At 36.3% G+C, this 19,795-nt stretch overlaps 1 protein-coding gene across 7 annotated transcripts in view; it reads right to left on the bottom strand.

Moving 5' to 3' along the window:
• Window positions 1-2,777, bottom strand: part of LOC135224560 (transcription factor E2F1-like) — a 124,854-nt gene extending 122,077 nt beyond the window's left edge. For 2 of the 7 annotated variants that reach the window (XM_064263669.1, XM_064263663.1), the window contains exon 1: window positions 1,916-2,008. The gene's annotated coding sequence lies outside the window, so the exon portion shown is untranslated. Of the gene's footprint in view, window positions 1-1,455; window positions 1,670-1,696; window positions 1,889-1,911; window positions 2,009-2,704 lie in introns of those variants that run through there. The other 5 variants (XM_064263667.1, XM_064263666.1, XM_064263664.1 and 2 more) reach the window with 5 other exon arrangements.
• Between the last annotated feature and the right edge of the window lie 17,018 nt (window positions 2,778-19,795).

Below are 19,795 nucleotides of genomic sequence, written 5' to 3' on the forward strand. Positions count from 1 at the left end.
AGCTAGGTTAAAAAGGGCTTCACTCCACCCCCACCCCTAAAAGTCAGTCCTGACACCTAGCTCGGCATTCTATAACCACTCAACAACAGAACATACACCAGTCTTAATCAATTGCAGGGGTAGATTAAGTATCCGCAGTTTACACCTACAGCTCCTAAAATATGCCTACAAGTGATGAACTAGTTGCTTAAAAACCACATACCTACTCTAGCATTCTGAATCAGAAAAAGATTTGAAACTTCTGCATAAACTTCAGTTTAAATAATAAAAAGGCCCTTTGAAAAATGGCTTTGTATCCCCCTTTTTTAGGTATAGGAAACTTGCATTCAGAAATAATGGCCAATTCATTTTTAATTTTAATAATACTGCAATCACTCTCATAAGTGCCATGTTTAACATCAGCTCCACAGGAATTAAAGTTAAAACAAAAATAAAAATATGTAAGTCACTACTTTTACAATAGATTTCAGTACACTTCTCACACCGGGCATATTTAGGACCACTACAAAACTATAGTTGCAGTAATTATAACTGGAAATAATAGCTAAAGGTATTCAACTTGAACCATTGTATCAGCATATGCCTAACCTACAGCAGCAGGGTCTTCATGAATGGGGGGGGGGGAGGGGGCTGAAAAGAAAAGCACTCCATGAACTCTCACATTCCTAGCATGACCTACAGCACCTCACATAAAAGCGATATACAAGAAATTTAACCAAAGCCACAGTGTCCTTACTGGCCAAGCAGGTACCATAGGCCTATCCCTTACCTTAGGGGCGGCAGCACTCACCAGTATTAACAGAATAAGCCAACCAATAACACCACTACCACACAGGATAGAAGACAGAGCTACAAGCATTAGGTAAAGCAGATAAACTAACGGATTTAATATGGAAAATAATCACCTCAGGAAGAGAGCACAGCCTCCCAAATCTCAAATTAGGCGACGTGGTCGTCACCCCATACGAAGCCCATTCTAAACCATAAGCCTACCCAAGACACAAGCTTGTCAAAAAATACGAATTGCGAAAGCCCATGCGCTCATCCATCATAGCGAGTTGGCCTTGTATGCATTGCATTGAACGCATGCAAAAAATCATATCCCTACCTACGAGTGCCCCTAACAAATTAATTTCAGAGGTCAAGCTCCCCTCCGGTAGCGAACCAAAAACCAGCCGCCCAAAACCTCGTCTCATTAAATCTTGGAGAAATCGTGCAAACCTTCAGTAAATGTGTGCTGAAGGAGTCCCAGCCCAAGACCAAACCGCCTGGAAGCTCCACGGGTATTTAAATGCCTTGCAGTACCGAAGGGACTCGCTAAATATGTCTGATAAGTGTTCGGATTCGGGACCCCTAAACTTTCGAAGTAAATATTTAGTGCATTCGCTTGCCTATTAAATTGCGTCCAGCAGCAAAACGCTATAGAATACCTATGGGCCAAAACCTGAACACTACCTCTACTATGTCCATTTAAAATGAAAATCGAAGCAGGTGGTGGTATTGTTGAGGTCACCCCATCAGTCCCCCCAAAATCATTCGCCATCACCACCGTCAGTCCACCAAAATTGTCGAGACGGCTTTAATACATCCGGTTTCGATAAACACAGCTCAAATTTGAACCATTTCAGCTTCACGAACTATAGTCGAGCACCTCTCCTGAAAGCGTCCAAACAGGAGTGGGTGTTGGAAAAGTCACCTGTGAGCAGGAATTAAGGACAACAGAGTGAAGATATTCGCGCGCGTCCCATGCTGACTCGGTGATGGCCGCCCAGCCCGCCAAAACTTCACCCCTAACTTCCGCAGGTAAACTACACCAATTCCGGCACTCTATACAACTCCTAGTTGGCTAGGAAAGATCATTTACACTCTCGCAAACACCAATATAAATAGGAAACTAGGCCAAAAGCACACCTACTCCACATGTGAGGTTATATGGAAGGGCGCCACTTTCCCTCTTCAGCAGGGCTCCTCCAGTGGACAATAAGTGGCGCCAAACTCCAATCCCGATATACCATACAAATTTCCCGCCAATCCCACTCAGTGAGCGTTCGTACATATAATCCCACTTTATTTCTCCTTTTTCGGTTTTCTTTCTAATTTTAAGTGATTACTTACCGAGGTATATACAAACACTATCTATACCTTACATAAGATAATAAAGTTTTTCACTATTTTCAATGAAATAGCGATATCAACAAAACATGTAAATTTTAAACAAAAAGCCACCAGATGTCCTCAGACTCGATTTAAAGCCACGGTATTTTGGTAAACAAAGACGCAAATGGATGTTAAGCATTCGTTTACGGTTATGCTTCTCAGGTTGTTTGAAGAGCATTTTTGATTACCGTTTTTATTTAAAATTTTGCTTTAATTATTTACCAAGAAATAAATGAAAGTTTGAATGCATCTTGTGGTCTACATCAAGATATATTTGTTATCATATCCTTTCATGCTCACTACCGGTTGATGATACCATAAGGTCGATGTGTAGAGAGTTAAATGGCCCAGCTGTTGGGGGTTTGGCACAGCCAAGATATATCCCTGTGGTGCCGACTAAGCAAACTCGCTTGTTGCCTATAGGTCAACAGGATTATCCTACCATCGGTTACCTGTACTGCCTATCACTGAGAATGACTATTTCCCTCTGAATTAGCGACCCCATCCACTCGAAAGTGGGAAATTAATTGCCTATGATTTAACTTACCGTTAACGGTAAAGAGACTGACAGTAAAAGTTGACAGTCTGTCTGATCAAAATGTTCAACTGCACGGCAGAGAAACTGAGGGAATATGCTCTGGCGCAACAACTGAGTACCTACTGAATTCATTTTTTTGCCTTTTAATTTTTTTCGTGACAGGTCAGTGCACAGTAGGGTTTTGCAGAATAACAAGAATTAAATGTATAGAATACTTTCGAATTTACTTGAACAAATGTAATATCAAAATAAGCTGTCCGTTTCAGTAAGATGGTAACGCAAATTCGCGAGGATTTTTTTTCGTACAAGTTACAACATTCACATTTAACGGTAATTTCTCTCTGGATTAAGTTTGAAAATTATCCGTGTACCTACAATCCCTCTGGACGAAGTTGCAGGCAAAACTAGAACTCATACATGCCAAGAATTTTACCTATAGGCAGAAAGGGTATGGCACGTATGACCAACTAATTGTCAGTTTTCACAATTATTATTTTGTTCTTTCGGAGGTCTTCATTTATCGTTACACTTTAATTTTGGGTGTGATGCAACACGAGCATTTAAATTTTAAAAATCGGATTGCTCTTCTTTATTCTATCTGTTTGTCGACCAGATACTTTTTTCCAGGATTTTTTTTAATGACTGCTCTCACGAGATCAATTCATTAGATTTCTTAAGCAGTGGCTACTTTGTAGAGATAACACTTCTGAAGAAGGCCTTTTGTACATCCAGCATTGCATACCCGCCGAGTTACCTTTTGTGGGCGTTTTCTGTGAAAACTTTGATGCTGGTATTTTCTTTAACGATCATTATCATTAATAGAAACGCGCCCAATTCCCACTGAACAAGTTAAACTGGCTTGCCACCAAAGAATAACATGATCGTACAATCCGTTTGTGGAAAGCCCTAACTGGTCCAAACAGAACTCTGCAATATTAGTCTCAATGAAACTTTTACTAGACTGGCGATGTCATCTTCAATCATTTATTTTTGAAGGTCGATGCATTGATGGAAATGGAGTCCTTTTGGTGAAAACAAATATACCGGTACTAACTACTAAATGCCCAGTCCTTGTCCACCCGACTGTTCATTGTATAAGTAGTACTTATTTTTGACAGCCCATGTTAGCTGTATCTTTTTTCTCCCATTCTCTTTTAGACACTTAACACTTGCCTCGGTGGGTGTTTCTTTCGTGTTTTCCGTCTTTTCTTTTCTTTTTTTTTTTCTTTTTGTCTATGGTAATTGTAAAAACAATAGTTTTTGAGATAATTATAATATATTACTTACTTTTTATGTATTTAGAGTCTGCGTAATTTTCTAGCCTTTGAAGATGCGTCATGAGATGCAAAACGCCGGTAAAATAAACTTGTTACCGTGAAAGACATTTACCTCTCCGCCCTGAAATGTTTTTCGGGCCCACTATGGTCCTTATAATACACACACACACACACACACATATATATATATATATATATATATATATATATATATATATATATATATATATATATAAGTGCTGTGGATTTACAACTATGATTGAAACTTTCTTGATATATACGTATCCACACACACATACACACTGTATATATATATATATATATATATATATATATATATATATATATATATATATGTGTGTGTGTGTGTGTGTGTGTGTGTGTGTGTGTGTGTGTTAGCTGACTAATCCGTGTTACACAGGAAAACTCTCAAGGACTCAGAAAATTTGCCTGCTCTTCCTCGTACTGACTGTCCCATTTATCCATGTATTACTTTGCTGATCGTCCCTTTTATTCACGAATATTACTGTGCTGGCTGTCCCTATTATACCATATTATTGTTCTGACTATTCATTTGATTGAGAAATTACTGTGCTGACTGTCCCATTTATTCATGTATTACTGTGATAACTGTCCCATCTATCCATGTATTACTGTGATGACTGTTCCTTAAATCCATCTATGACTGTGCTGACTGTCCCATGTATCCAGGTACTACTGTAGTGACTGTCACAATTATCCAGTTATTACCCTGGTGACTGTCCCTTTTATCCACTATTGGTGTAGTGACTGTCCCTTTTATCCAGAAATTAATGTGATGACTGTCCCATCTATCCATATATTACTGTGACGACTGTCACTTTTATTCATGTATGACTGTGGTGACTGTCCCAGGGATTACTGTAGTTACTGTCACATTTATCCAATTATTATTCTGGTGACTCCCAATTATCTATGTATTACTGTACTGACTGACCTATACATCCAGGTATACTACGCTGACTATCCCTCTAACATAGGTGTTACCATGCTGACTGTCCCCTTTTATCCAGACATTGTTGTGGTGACTGTCCCTTTTATCTAGGTATTACTGTGGCGACTGTCCCATTTATCCAGGTATTACTGAGGTGACTGTCCCATTGATCCAGGAATTACTCTACTGTCTGTCCCTATTAACCAAGGATTACAGCACTCACTGTCCCTTTTATCCAGGTATTACTGTGCTGTTTGCCCCTTTTATCCAGGTGGTATTAATGAGGCAACTGTTCCACTGATCCAGGTATTAACCAAGGATTACTGAACTGACTGTCCATTTTATCTAGGTATTACTGTTCTGAATGTACCTCTTATCCAGATATTACTGTAGTGACTATCCATTTTATCCAGACATTTCTGTGGTGACTATCTCATTTATCCAGGTATTAATGTGCTGCCTGTCCCTTTTATCCAGGTGGTATTACTGTGGTGACTGTCCCATTAATCCAGGTAGTACTGTAGTGTCTGTCTATAGTATCCAATGATTACTGTATGCAATGTCCCTTTTATCCAGGTTATTACTGCGGTTACTGTCCCCTTTATACAATATTATGGTGGTGACTGTCAAAACCTTGACACAGAATTATATATTGCAGGAGAGAAAACCATATTCAATAATATGTATCTATGATATCTAGTGCATGAAATGAGGTATGACAAACCCATAGAATTTATTGACTCATGAAATGGGGTATGATAAACCAATAGAGTTTATTTACCCCATAAGTTACAAAGGGAACGGGGATGGGGAGAGGGAAAGTGGGGTGCATGTTTGAAACCTACCCATATCTCTAAATTGATTCCAATGATGGACACATGCCAAATTTTGTCTAGATCGATTTAGCAGTTCAGGTTTCTATAGCGCACTAACATACAAACATTCACCTTTATATATAAGATATATACATGTATATATATATATTGTATAGCTAGTTGACAACCCAGCACTGCCAGGAAAACTCTGAAGCACATAGAAAAATTTTTCTGTACCTCGTTGTACCAACTGTCCCATTTAACCAGACATTACTGTGATGAATGTTCCATCTGTTCATGTATTACTGCGATTACTGTCCCTTTCAATCATGCATGACTGTACTGATTGCTCCATTTATCCAGGTGTTAGTGTAGTGACTGTCCCATTTATTCAGTTAATACTGTGGTGACTGTTCCATTTATCCAGGTATTACTGTGGTGACTGTCACTTTTATTCAGGTATTACTATGGTGACTGTCTATTTTATCCGTACATTACTGTGGTGACTGTCCCATTTATCCAGGTAGTACTGTATTGTCTTTCCTCATTATTCAAGGATTACTGTACTGACTGTCTATTTTATCCAGGTATTACTGTGAAGACTGTCTAAACTTCGATACAGAATTATTAACCACAAGAAATAAAAGCATTTTCAGTGATCTATTTCTATGATATCTAGTGCATGAAATGAGGTATGATAAACCCACAGAGCTTATTAAGCACATAAGTTACAGAGGGAAGAAGGATGGGCTAAGGGGAAGGGGACACCACATGTTTGAAACCTACCCTGTTTTCTAAGTTAGGGCAAATTATGGCCACGTGCTAATTTTTGTCTAGATCAGTCAAGTAATTTGGATTTCTATAGTGCACTAACATACAAACATTCCATTATAAATATAAGATATAATATATGTATACACACACACGTATATATATATATATATATATATATATATATATATATATATATATATATATATCACAGTGATGTGATAAAAATTCCTATATGTATGTACACACACATATACATACATACATATATATATATATATATATATATATATATATATATATATATATATATATAATAAATGATCGTTTGTTCAAAATCTTAAATCTCTGAAAACTGTTCACCTTGAAATTTTGACATAACATGACATTCGAATACGAGCATGTTTTTATAATGGGGTTTCATCCTACTAACTCCCTCCCTCCCTCCGAAGGTGTGGGGTGAGAGGGGATTCTCTGAAACGGAGCTGGTTCTGTTCATGAAACGGGGGTAGCTATGCCAGTAGACTTAGTTAATTTTCTGTATATATAATGACTTATCATTTGGAAAAGAATACTGTAAGGTAAACATCAATGACATCAAAGAGGGTGGAGCTTGAGAAGGGAGTTGACAGAGAGAGATGAGAGGAAGAGGAAGTGAGAGAGAGAGTAGATGGGGTATTAGGGAGAGGAAAGAGGGAAAGAGACCGTGATGGTTGGAGAGAGATAAAGAGAGTAAGAGAAAGGAGCTTTCTCTTTCCATTCTTTTCCATTTAACCAGACTGAGCCACAACAACGCATGGCTGGGTACAGCTAGTATATATATATATATATATATATATATATATATATATATATATGTATATATAACAGTGATGTGATAAAAATTCCTACATATATGTATACGAATATACAATATTTATATATTCATATATAAAATTTCTCGTCCCTCTGTTGGAACCGCTGACCACTAATCAGTATACCCTTAAAAATTCTGAACAATTTAAAGAACGTATTTTACCCCAGGACTCTGACTTATTCATGACTAGTTTTGATGTAGAGTCACTATTTACCAACGTACCTGTAAGAGAGACCATAAACATTATTCTTGATAAACTATTCCCCGAACCTGGGTCTGTTTACTGTAATTTTAGTTATTCGAATTTTAAAGCTCTTTTAGAATTGGCCGTGCTAGGCACGGCATTTGTTTTTAATGGACAGCTTTTTAAACAAATTGAGGGGATGGCCATGGGGTCTCCTCTTGGTCCTACCTTTGCGAATATATTCATGTGCTCCCTGGAGGAGCGCATTTTGGACGAATGCCCCCTGGCCTTCCGCCCTCTGTTTTACTCACGCTACGTGGACGACACTTTTATCTTGTTCAAGCATGAATTCGATGCTGACAGGTTCCTAGATTTTGCTAATAATTACCATACTAATATTAATTTTACAATGGAAAAAGAACATAATTCTAAATTAGCCTTCCTAGATATTTTGGTCTCCAAGGAAAATGAAAGTTTTAGTACTTCAATTTTCAGAAAGAAAACATTTACTGGGCTCGGTTCCAACTTCTATAGTTTCTGTTTTCTCAATTTCAAACTCAACTCTATATATACCTTACTTTATCGTGCTCTGTCTCTTACCTCTACCTGGTCTCTCTTCCACAAGGAAATTACTTTTCTCCTCCAGTACTTCTCTAATAATTGCTTTCCTTCTAAGATCTTTTATAGAATTTTAAATAAACTACTCAATAAAAGGGTTTCTGAACAGCCTATTAGTTTTAAGGTCCCCAAGCTCCCTCTTTATGCCAGTTTCCCGTATCTGTTAAATGATAATTTTCGTAACGAGTTTACCAAGATTGTGCACAAATATTTTGGAGCCGTAAATCTAAAACTTATACCTAAAAATCCCAAGACCATTGGCTCGCTCTTCAAGTTTAAAGATCGGCTCTGCCCTTTGATGACGTCGGGTGTCGTTTATGAATACACTTGTCCCAGATGTAATCTGGGAAAATATGTTGGATCTACCCGGCGTCTTCTCAGGGTCAGGGCCGATTCCCATCGGGGCGTTAGTTACAGAACTGGGTGTAAATTATCTAACCCTGAAACATCTTATATAAGGAAGCACACTTTTAAATGTAGAGCTACAGTCAATTACGAAGATTTTAAAATTATTGGCCAAACAAGGGAACCCAACGAACTGTTGATTTTGGAAACACTGAACATCAAACTACGAGTTCCAACTTTAAACAACCATTCCTCTGCTGTCCCATTGTTTTTAGCCTAATTATTCTGTCATTCCTTGTGCCTCTTGACGTTGTTTACTTTTAGTGTGTTTTTTATCTTTGATGCTGAAAGGTTGGTTAAGTGTTGAGCTGTTTTTGGCTGTGGTTTTGTGAATATATGACTTTTACTTTTTATGATATTTGTTATTGCTGTTATGTTTGTGCAATTTAGCTTTAATTTTTAAATATTCTTCTCGTCATTTGTAAGTTGTTTGGTATTTCTGGTCTGTTTTAATCAAGTGTGCATGTAATTTAAGTATGAGAGTTGTAATTTTACTATTAAACTGTTTTTACTTTTCAACTATTGGATCTTGTGATCAGCTCTTATTTTATGTTAACATTTTATACTTTATTTTGTAGAAAAATCCCTGAAGATGTGGCGATGTTGTCACGAAACGTAGGATTAAAGGATAATGTGAATCTCTTCGTGTTCCTGCCCTTGATCTTTTTTATCATATATATATATATATATATATATATATATATATATATATATATATTATATAGTATGTATGTATAACTGAATCACGAAAGTTAGGAACGTGATAAATCCATAAATAAAGATAAATGCCACGAAGGAAAAATAAACGAAGGAGTCTGCAAGATCTTTCGACTATAAAAGTCCTTTACTGAGCAGATACTGATATAAATACGAGAAAATACAATACAAGAAGGTTCGTATAACTAACAGATAGGGATTATAAAGGGATTAGTACCTAGAATCCGACACACCTGGAAGATAAGAAACCTTCCCAAACAAGCATAAACAATGGGTGCAATTAAAGGTTTAAGACAATCATCTCAGATACAATCTCCAGACAATTAAAGGATTATAGGTGACAGCTATTCGGAACTTGGTAAACAAAACCATTTTCACAAAACATGACAGACATACATTACAACAAAATTTAATAACTCTAAGGCAACTGATTTTTATTTAAGTCAGTAATTATATCTTTGAGGTCATTCTTAAACATGTTACAGATACAAGGGTCTAAAAATGAAAAAGGCCACGACTAACATTGAAATTACAATGAAAAGTAAGTTGTATTAAAGCAGATTCTAAAAGATTTCGTGATAAGACATCTCTTGACCATGCAATTACTGAACTATCAATCCAATTAATTCGGTGGTTGTTTTCACTTAAATGAATGAATAATGCATTAGATTTTTGCCCAGTTTTTACAGAGTATTCATTTAGACCCTTGTATCTGTAACATGTTTAAGAATGACCTCAAAGATATAATTACTGACTTAAATAAAAATCAGTTGCCTTAGAGTTATTAAATTTTGTTGTAATGTATGTCTGTCATGTTTTGTGAATATGGTTTTGTTTACCAAGTTCCGAATAGCTGTCACCTATAATCCTTTAATTGTCTGGAGATTGTATCTGAGATGATTGTCTTAAACCTTTAATTGCATCCATTGTTTATGCTTGTTTGGGAAGGTTTCTTATCTTCCAGGTGTGTCGGATTCTAGGTACTAATCCCTTTATAATCCCTATCTGTCAGTTATACGAACCTTCTTGTATTGTATTTTCTCGTATTTATGTCAGTATCTACTCAGTAAAGGACTTTTAAAGTCGAAAGATCTTGCAGACTCCTTCGTTTATTTTTCCTATATATATATATATATATATATATATATATATATATATATATATATATATATATATATATGAATGTCTTTTTCTGTAATACAACAGTATGATAAGAAGATAAAAGACCCATGAAACACTATTTGAACGTGGAGTGGGGCAGAGGTGGTATTCAAAAGTAGTGGTCGGGAAAAAAGGAAGATGCTGGAATCTGCTATCAATCAAACCAACAATATGAACCTGTCAGGAAGACATTGGAAATAGGATATGACATCGACGAGTTAATCCTTAGGCCTCTTCTCAAGCAGGTGTTCAAGAACATACGACCACCGGACGAGTCGCCAGACGAGAGTTCATGAGGTCAGAAGACACCAGGGAATAGTTTAATTTTCATCCTTCCTGGGTCACCAATAGAAACTTACTGCCACACCTCCATATGCTTTGTACTATATGTATATAGTCTTGTAAGACATCCTATGTCCATATTTTACCAGTTATCAGGAGCACGGAAGGAAGTGCTGGAAATATATGGTTGCAACGTTCAAATAGTGTTTTGTGGGCCTTTTATCTTTATTCTCTATGCACAATCTCTGTGCTCTCTAATGAATCGTCTTGTGTCGGTTGTTGAAATATATACGGCCCATTGGTTGTGATGAGCTTGCAATTGCCTGCGTATAGTGGCAGCGATGCGACATAGTATGTATTAGTTGCTGAGAGCTCGACATGTCCCCCCAATACATTTAAATTTGTATATATACATACATACACACATGTATACACACACACTATATATATATATATATATATATATATATATATATATATATATATATGTATGTATATATATATATATATATATATATATATATATATATATATATATATATATATATATATATATATATATATAAATTCCAAGCGAATATACTAAACAGTATACAGCAGGGTCCAATAAACACATAAAAAAGGCCATATTTATTAATACGAGATATTTTGCACATTATCTATGTGCATACTCAATCTGCAAGAATAGCATACAATTCATTAAACTTTACAAAAAAAAACAAAAAAATATTTTAAAAATATAGTCGAGAGAAAAAAATTACAAGAATTAAAATTAATACAACTTAAAAAGTATACAGTAAAAAAGTAATCCGTACTTCTGGTGTACGCCGTTTAGCAGACAATACTCTAAGAAATCTCAGTCAGTATAAGTTATCCTTCCTGTTACTTAAGACTTATACTAAGTTAAAAGTGTCTTGGACCCGTTCTTCAGGAAAGAGGATTTGACTAACTTGAAAAAATTAGACAAACGGGATAATTTGGTTATTTGTAAACCGGGCAAAGGTAAAAGTGTTGTGCTACTTAACAAACAAGAGTATATTGTATGCTGTATATACATACTACTATATATATATATATATATATATATATATATATATATATATACATATATATATATATATATAGTATATATATAATTCATGATGAAGGCCTGTGGATTTACAAATATTTTAATTAAAACCCTTCGTAGTATGTGTATTCACATAAATACAAAACAAACTATATATATATTATATATATATATATAATATATATATATATCTATATTATTATATATATATATATATATATATATATCTATATATTATATAATATAAATTATATTTTTAAATATATTATTATAAAAATATTTTATTATATTATTAATATGAACCTTATACATATTTTATATGTAGATATATATATATTATAATATTATATATAGCTGATTCAATACAGTTTTGAATATGCCTTCTCCGTGATATTTTGAAGTCCTGTGAAACCGTAATAAGTGATAGTGTGTGTAAGTAACAGCATTAGTCAACGGCTTGGGCAGTTCAAAAGAGTGCGACACATCTCTGTATCCCTTGATTGGCCCTTGTGTCTAAGGAGCCAGAATAACCAATCAGCCTCTTGCACAATGATGCCATGTGAAGGGGGCATTTGAAACAGGCCGCACCAGTCCAGTGGTCAGATCAGTTCGTTAGTGGGTCCCATACAGCGCAGACTGGGTCGAGACGAGTGCCCAGTGCCCCGCAGTCACTGTCGACCGCCACACAAAGATGTGTGTATCGCCATGAGTGTCAATAACAGTCTAAACAGCCGTCCGGTTGTGCACTAGCATAGTGAACGTAATAATTACAAGTAAAGGCCACCTGTGTAGCTAAGAAGAATACACCTGTGTTAAATGTTTCATCAATTATTATTTTTGCATGTCCTACATCGCATGCATGTAAACTTCTCCCTCTCCTGTTTTTCCTTCGTATCCCGAACCCACAAGTGACTGGAATTAGGTCATATATATATATATATATATAATATATATATAATATATATATATATATATATATATATGATATATATATATATACGTATATATATATATATATATATATATATATATATATATATATATATATATATATATATATTTATATGTATGTATATACATATATATACTATAATGATATACTCTATATATATATAATATATATATATATATATATATATATATATATATAAGTCATATCACTTTTCCGTGATTCATATACATATATCGAGCTACAATGTCCTTTAATATCTAATTCGCTCTACCTCGGAATTAATATATTTTCATATATGCTTAATCGAAGGGGAATTTTTTTCTCGATAATAGACTTGCCTGGATCGGGGCGCGATCCCAGGATCCTTTCAAATCCAGGAACGTCAGTGAAGCTTTTACCTACTACACTACCGCGAGAGGCTAAAAGTTCATGTCGCCTCTCACCCTGAAATACCTTTCGCGCGCAGGTAAGGATCCAGGCAAGTCTATTATCGAGAAAAAAATTCCCCTTCGGTTAAGCATATATGAAAATATATTAATTCCGAGGTAGAGCGAATTAGATATTAAAGGACATTGTAGCTCGATATATGTATATGAATCACGGAAAAGTGATATGACTTATAGATTGGCTACGTGCTGTCAAAAGCACTACAAACACTACCGGAGTCGAGGTGGGTTGATGTTGTCTCCAAACCAACGAATTACCTGCGCGCGAAAGGTATTTCAGGGTTAGAGGCGACATGAACTTTTTAGCCTCTCGCGGTAAGTGTAGTAGGTAAAAGCTTCACTGAACGTTCCCTGGATTTGAAAGGATCCTGGGATCCGGCGGCCCCCGTATGGGGTCCAGGCAGTCTATATCGAGAAAAAAAAAAAAAAAATTTCCCCTTTCGGTTAAAAAGCAATATAAAAAAATAAATATAATTGGGAGGAAAAAAAATTCCCCTTGTTAAGCTAAATAGAAAATATTTAAAAAGGAACGAGGTTGGCGAAATTTAGATATTAAAGGATTATTAAAAGCTCGATTATATATATATATATAATATATATATTTATATATATATATATATATATATATATATATTTTTAATTTTACGTTTTTTCCTCTCTTCGCCTCTCCAGTATTTATACAATGCATTTAGCTAGAAACGGCAGCCATATATTACTCCCCATATCAGCTGACTTTAGGAGAGAAACTCAGCATAGGCATTTCCAGTGCCAGTCGTAGTAGCAGACGAATAAAAACTTGTCAAACATTAGGGACATATTGCAAGGAGAGTGTGTAGCTAGTTAGGTGCTTCCTAGGCCTATTCATAAGATCCCTTTTTCTGTGACTCTATTGCTGGCTGTACGTCTGTTTCCAGAATGCCCTGCCAATGGGGGAAAAAAGCTACCCCCAACGCCAAGCACTTGCACCTTGGATCGACCTCAGTCCAGCTCAGTCTCTCATAATAGACAGATGTCTGTCCTGCCTTCCCATATAGGCCTAAACAAAGGCACTGACTGGCGCGGCCCAAACTCGGACCAAGCCGATGCCAATCTCGTCAAATTACTCTCCATAAGGCACCCAGATACGTCTGAGTTACATTCATATTGCCAGTTCTTTTCCTCCAAATCAAACAAAGTCTCACACATTTTCAAATTCAATTTCTAACTCCTCAAACGAACCTCTCTCCTCCATTCTACCTAGCGATCACATGCTACCCTTGTGACTCGTCCCAGATCAACAAAAATCTTCATTGAGCCATTCTGTTTAAGCTAGATTTCTCCCAACCATTCAGCATTGTGTGTGATTAAGGATAAATTCCCTCCATAGTGCGTAAGACATAAATATTGTGTGAGAAGTCTTTGTTTTATGCTATGTGTAATTTGGAATTCATTTCAAGATTGACAACTGCTGACTCCATGCATCCCTGCCTCCTTGCCAGCCAGCGCTTTTATTACCTGAGATCATAAATTTGGAAACCTGCTTTGCAAATGTTGAATTTGGCCATTTTCTCCTATTGTGAATGTTAGAGTAATGCAGATAGCACACAGCAATCTTTCCACGTGGCCTATATGCCATTCAGTATCTCAGACCATTCAGTGGGGTTTTCTTTGTCAATAAATTTCGTTTAGAGGAGTAACTGAGTTTCCATGGCGACCTAAAGAATAGAACAATCCCATAACTCAAGGTAAGTTATAAGCACTCCATTTTTACATCATTATCCTTATGTGTGTGTGGTGTGTTGGACGTCTTCAGCAAGGCACAACAAGGTAAATCACCAAAAAAACCTCTCAGGCCAAAAAGCCCCCACCCCCACAACACATAACAAATATATTTATATATAATATATATATATATAATATATATATATATATATAATATAATTTTTTATATATATAAAGTAGCTGACCAAATTGGCATTGCCCTGGAAAACTATGAATGACAGTTGACATGTAGGGGAAGGGAAGAGGGAAAGTTGAGGAGAGGGAGGAGGGGTTTATGTTGAAGGTCCAAATGACAGTTCTACTTTTTCATTCGAACATTCGCCATTTGAACAGTCGGGGTGAACTGACCGGTACATATGAGGCTAACACTGCAAGAACTTACATTCGCCACATTTTAAAAAATGGAGAAAAACGCGTTCAAAGTTTTCAAAATTGGTAATGCCATAGCTAGTTTATTATTTGTTTCTCAAAAAAAAAATTCTTATAGAAAAATTTTCCAAATTTCGTGTACTTTAACGCTAGACTAGTAAAAAAAATTTGACTTCAGAACTTATGCTACTAGAAGCTATTAAGTAGTAGTAACTGAATTTGCTAAGGCATTTTTTGCATTTGAAACACTTTAAACACGTTTCTTCACCGCTTAAATATTCAACAAGTTAATTTCCAATTGTAAATTTGTTACTTAGTCATAGTGTAGCTATTGCTTTCGGTAGCCCAGATACGATTTTCAGACTTTTCATTTGCTACTAGAAATGTCTAAGAGGCACCTAAAAGTAGCAAGCTTATAACGAAATATAAAACACGAACACTGTGTAAAAAACAGACGTAAATAAGAGCGAAGGAGCGTTCTGTTTACAAAGCGACGCTCTTCTCAGCCGCGGTGGGGTAGCTCGCACAACATTGGCTGACGCATAACATGCGACTTCTGTGATGAAAGTAAGTTCTCGCTCCCCAGAACTCAGAAAAGCGAGAACTTACATTTGTAAAAGCATAGAGGACATATGGTTGACTTTACAGTGCCCGAACTTAGATTCCCCCGAGTCCCCCAAAAAGTTTAGGTGGCGAATGAGCGTTTGAGACCAAAAAACGAATTTTGACCAGGTGTGGCAGATGCAAGTTCTCGTATTGCTAGTCTCATATTACTGTGACGTTTGTCATTTTTATCCAAGTAAAACTGTGATAACTGTGCCTTTTATCCAGATATTACTGTGGTGACTGTCCTTTTTATCTAGGTGTTACTATGGTGACTGTCCCTTTTATCTAGGTATTGGTGACCATCCTTTTTATCTAGGTATTGGTGACTGTCCCTTTTATATAGGCATTACTATGGTGACTGTCCCTTTTATCTAGGTATTATCATGGTGACTGTCCCTTTTATCTATGTATTACTATGGTGACTGTCCCTTTTATCTAGGTATTACTATGGTGAATGTCCCTATTATCTAGGTATTATTATGGTGACTGTCCCTTTATCTAGGTGTTACTATGGTGACTGTCCCTTTTATCTATGTATTACCGTGGTGACTGTCCCTATTATCTAGGTATTATCATGGTGACTGTCCCTTTATCTAGGTATTACTATGGTGACTGTCCCTGTTATCTATGTATTACTGTGGTGGCTGTCCCCTTTATCTATGTATTACTATGGTGACTGTCCCTTTTATTTATGTATTACTATGGTGACTGTCCCTTTTATCTAGGTATTACTATGGGGAATGTACCTTTTATCTATGTATTACTATGGTGACTGTTCCTATTATCTTGGTATTATTATGGTGACTGTCCCTTTGTCTAGGTATTACTATGGTGACTGTACATTTTATCTATGTATTACTGTGGTGACTGTTCCTATTATCGTGGTATTATTATGGTGACTGTCCCTTTGTCTAGGTGTTACTATGGTGACTGTCCCTTTTATCCAGGAATTACTATGGTGATTGTCCCTTTTCTCTATGTATTACTATGGTGACTGTCCATTTTATCCAGGTATTACTGTGGGGACTGACCCTTTTATCTAGGTATTACTGTGGTGACTGTCCCTTTTATCTATGTATTACTGTGGTGACTTTCCCTTTTATCCAGGAATTACTATGGTGACTGTCCCTTTTATCTATGTATTACTGTTGTGACTGTCCCTTTTATCTATGTATTACTATGGTGACTGTCCCATTTATCTATGTATTACTGTGGTGAATGTCCCTTATATCAAGGTATTAATGTGGTGACTGTCCCTTTTATCTATGTATTACTGTGGAGACTGTCCCTTTTATCGAGGTATTACTGTGGTGACTGTCCCTTTTATCTAGGTATTACTGTGGAGACTGTCCCTTTTATCTAGGTATTACTGTGGTGACTGTCCCTTTTATCTAGGAATTACTATGGTGACTGTCACTTTTATCTAGGTATTACTATGGTGACTGTCCCTCTTATCTAGTTATTACTGAGGTGACTGTCCCTTTTATCTAGGTATTACTGTGGTGACTGTCCCTTTTATCTAGGTATTACTATGGTGACTGTCCCTTTTATCTAGGTATTACTGTGGTGACTGTCCCTTTTATCTAGGTATTACTGTGATGACTGTCCCTTTCATCTAGGTATTACTGTGGTTACTGTCCCTCTTATCTAGGTATTACTGTGGTGACTGTCCCTTTTATCTAGGTATTACTGTGGTGACTGTCCCTTTTATCTATGTATTACTATGGTGACTGTCCCTTTTATCTAGGTATTACTATGGTGACATTCTCTTTTCTCTATGTATTACTATGGTGACTGTCCCTTTTATTTAGGTATTGCTGTGTGACTGTCCCTTTTATCTATGTATTACTGTGGTGACTGTCCCTTTTATCTAGGTATTACTATGGTGACTGTCCCTTTTATCTATGTATTACTGTGGTGACTGTCCCTTTTATCTATGTATTACTGTGGTGACTGTCCCTTTTATCTAGGAATTACTATGGTGACTGTCCCTTTTATCTATGTATTACTGTGGTGACTGTCCCTTATATCTAGGAATTACTATGGTGACTGTCCCTTTTATCTATGTATTACTGTGGTGACTGTCCCTTTTATCTAGGAATTACTATGGTGACTGTCCCTTTTATCTGTTGTATTGCTGTGGTGACTGTCACTATTATCTATGAATTACTATGGTGACTACCCCTTTTATCCAGTAATTACTATGGTGACTGTCCCTTTTATCTATGTATTACTGTGGTGACTGTCACTTTTATCTATGTAATACTGTGGTGACTGTCCCTTTTATCTACGTATTACTATGATGACAATCCCTTTTATCTATGTAATATTGTGGAGACTGTCCCTTTTTTCTATGTATTGCTGTGTTGACTGTCCCTTAATCTAGTATACTGTGGTGACTCCCTTTGAATTAGGTTTTTACTGTGGTGAACTGTCTTCCCTTTTATCTAGGTATTACTGTGGTGACTGTCCCTTAATCTAGGTATTACTGTGGCGACTGTCCCCTTTTTAATCTAGGGTATTTTACTGTGGGTGACTGTCCCCGTTTATCTAGGTATTACTATGGTGACTGTTCCCTTTTATCTAGGTTATTACTGGTGGTTGACTGTCACTTTTTATCTAGGTATTGCTGATGGGTGACTGTCTCTTTATTCTAAAGTAATTACCTATGGTGACTGCCTCCCTTTTATCTACGGTATAATAATGGTGAACTGTTCCCTTTTATCTAGGTATTACTATTTGGGACTGTCCTTTTTTATCTAGCGTATTACTGTGGTGACTGTCCCTTTTTATCTAGGTATTACTATGGTGACTGTCCCTTTTATCTCGGTAGTACTGTGGGGACTGTCCCTTTTATTAGGTATTACTATGGTGACTGTCCCTTTTATCTAGGTATTACTGTGGTGACTGTCCCTTTTTATCTAGGTATTGCTGTGGTGACTGTCTCTTTTATCTAGGTAATACTATGGTGACTGTCCTTTATCTAGGGTATTACATGTGGTGACTGTCCCTTTATCTAGGTTATTACTATGGGACTGTCCCTTTTAATAGGATTATATGGTGACTGTCCTTTTATCTAGGTATTACTATGGTGACGTCCCTATTATTTAGTATTGCCTTGTGTGACTGTCTCCTTTTATATAGGTATTACAGTGACTGTCCCTTTTAATCTGGATTACTATAGTTTTTTTACTGTACTTTTATCCCTTTTATGGTATTCTTGGTGACTGTCCCTCTTTTATCTAGGTTATTACCTAGGTGGGACTGTCCCTTTTAATCTAGTATTAATTGGTGACTGTCCCTTTTTATCTAGGTATTACTAGGGTGACTGGCCCTTTTAATCTAAGGTATTTACTGTGGTGCCGTCCCTTTTAATCTAGGTATTACTTTATCCCTTTTATCCTTTATTAGTTTAGACTGGTTTACTGTCCCTTTTTTATCTAGTATTACTGGTGGGACTGTCCCTTTTTCTAGTTATTTCTGTGGTGCTGTTCCTTTTTATCTAGGCTAGAATTTTATTCTTATGTGGGGACTGTTCACTTTTATCTAGGAATTTTTTTTACTATTGCGTGACTGTCACTTTATCTAGGTATTCTATGGTGACTGTCCCTTTTAATCTTTAGGGTTATTGAATGAGGTGACTGTCTCCCTTTTATCTAGGTATTACTATGGGTACTGTCCCTTTTTAATCTAGGTATTACTGTGGGTGAACTGTTCCCCTTTTTATCTAGGTATTGACTATGGTGACCTGTCCCCTTTTATCTAGGTATTACTGTGGTGACTGTCCCATTTTATCTAGGTATTTAACTATGGTGGACATGTCCCCTTTTAATCTAGG

The sequence above is a fragment of the Macrobrachium nipponense genome, chromosome 12, assembly GCF_015104395.2.
Source record: "Macrobrachium nipponense isolate FS-2020 chromosome 12, ASM1510439v2, whole genome shotgun sequence".
Classification (NCBI taxonomy): domain Eukaryota; kingdom Metazoa; phylum Arthropoda; class Malacostraca; order Decapoda; family Palaemonidae; genus Macrobrachium; species Macrobrachium nipponense.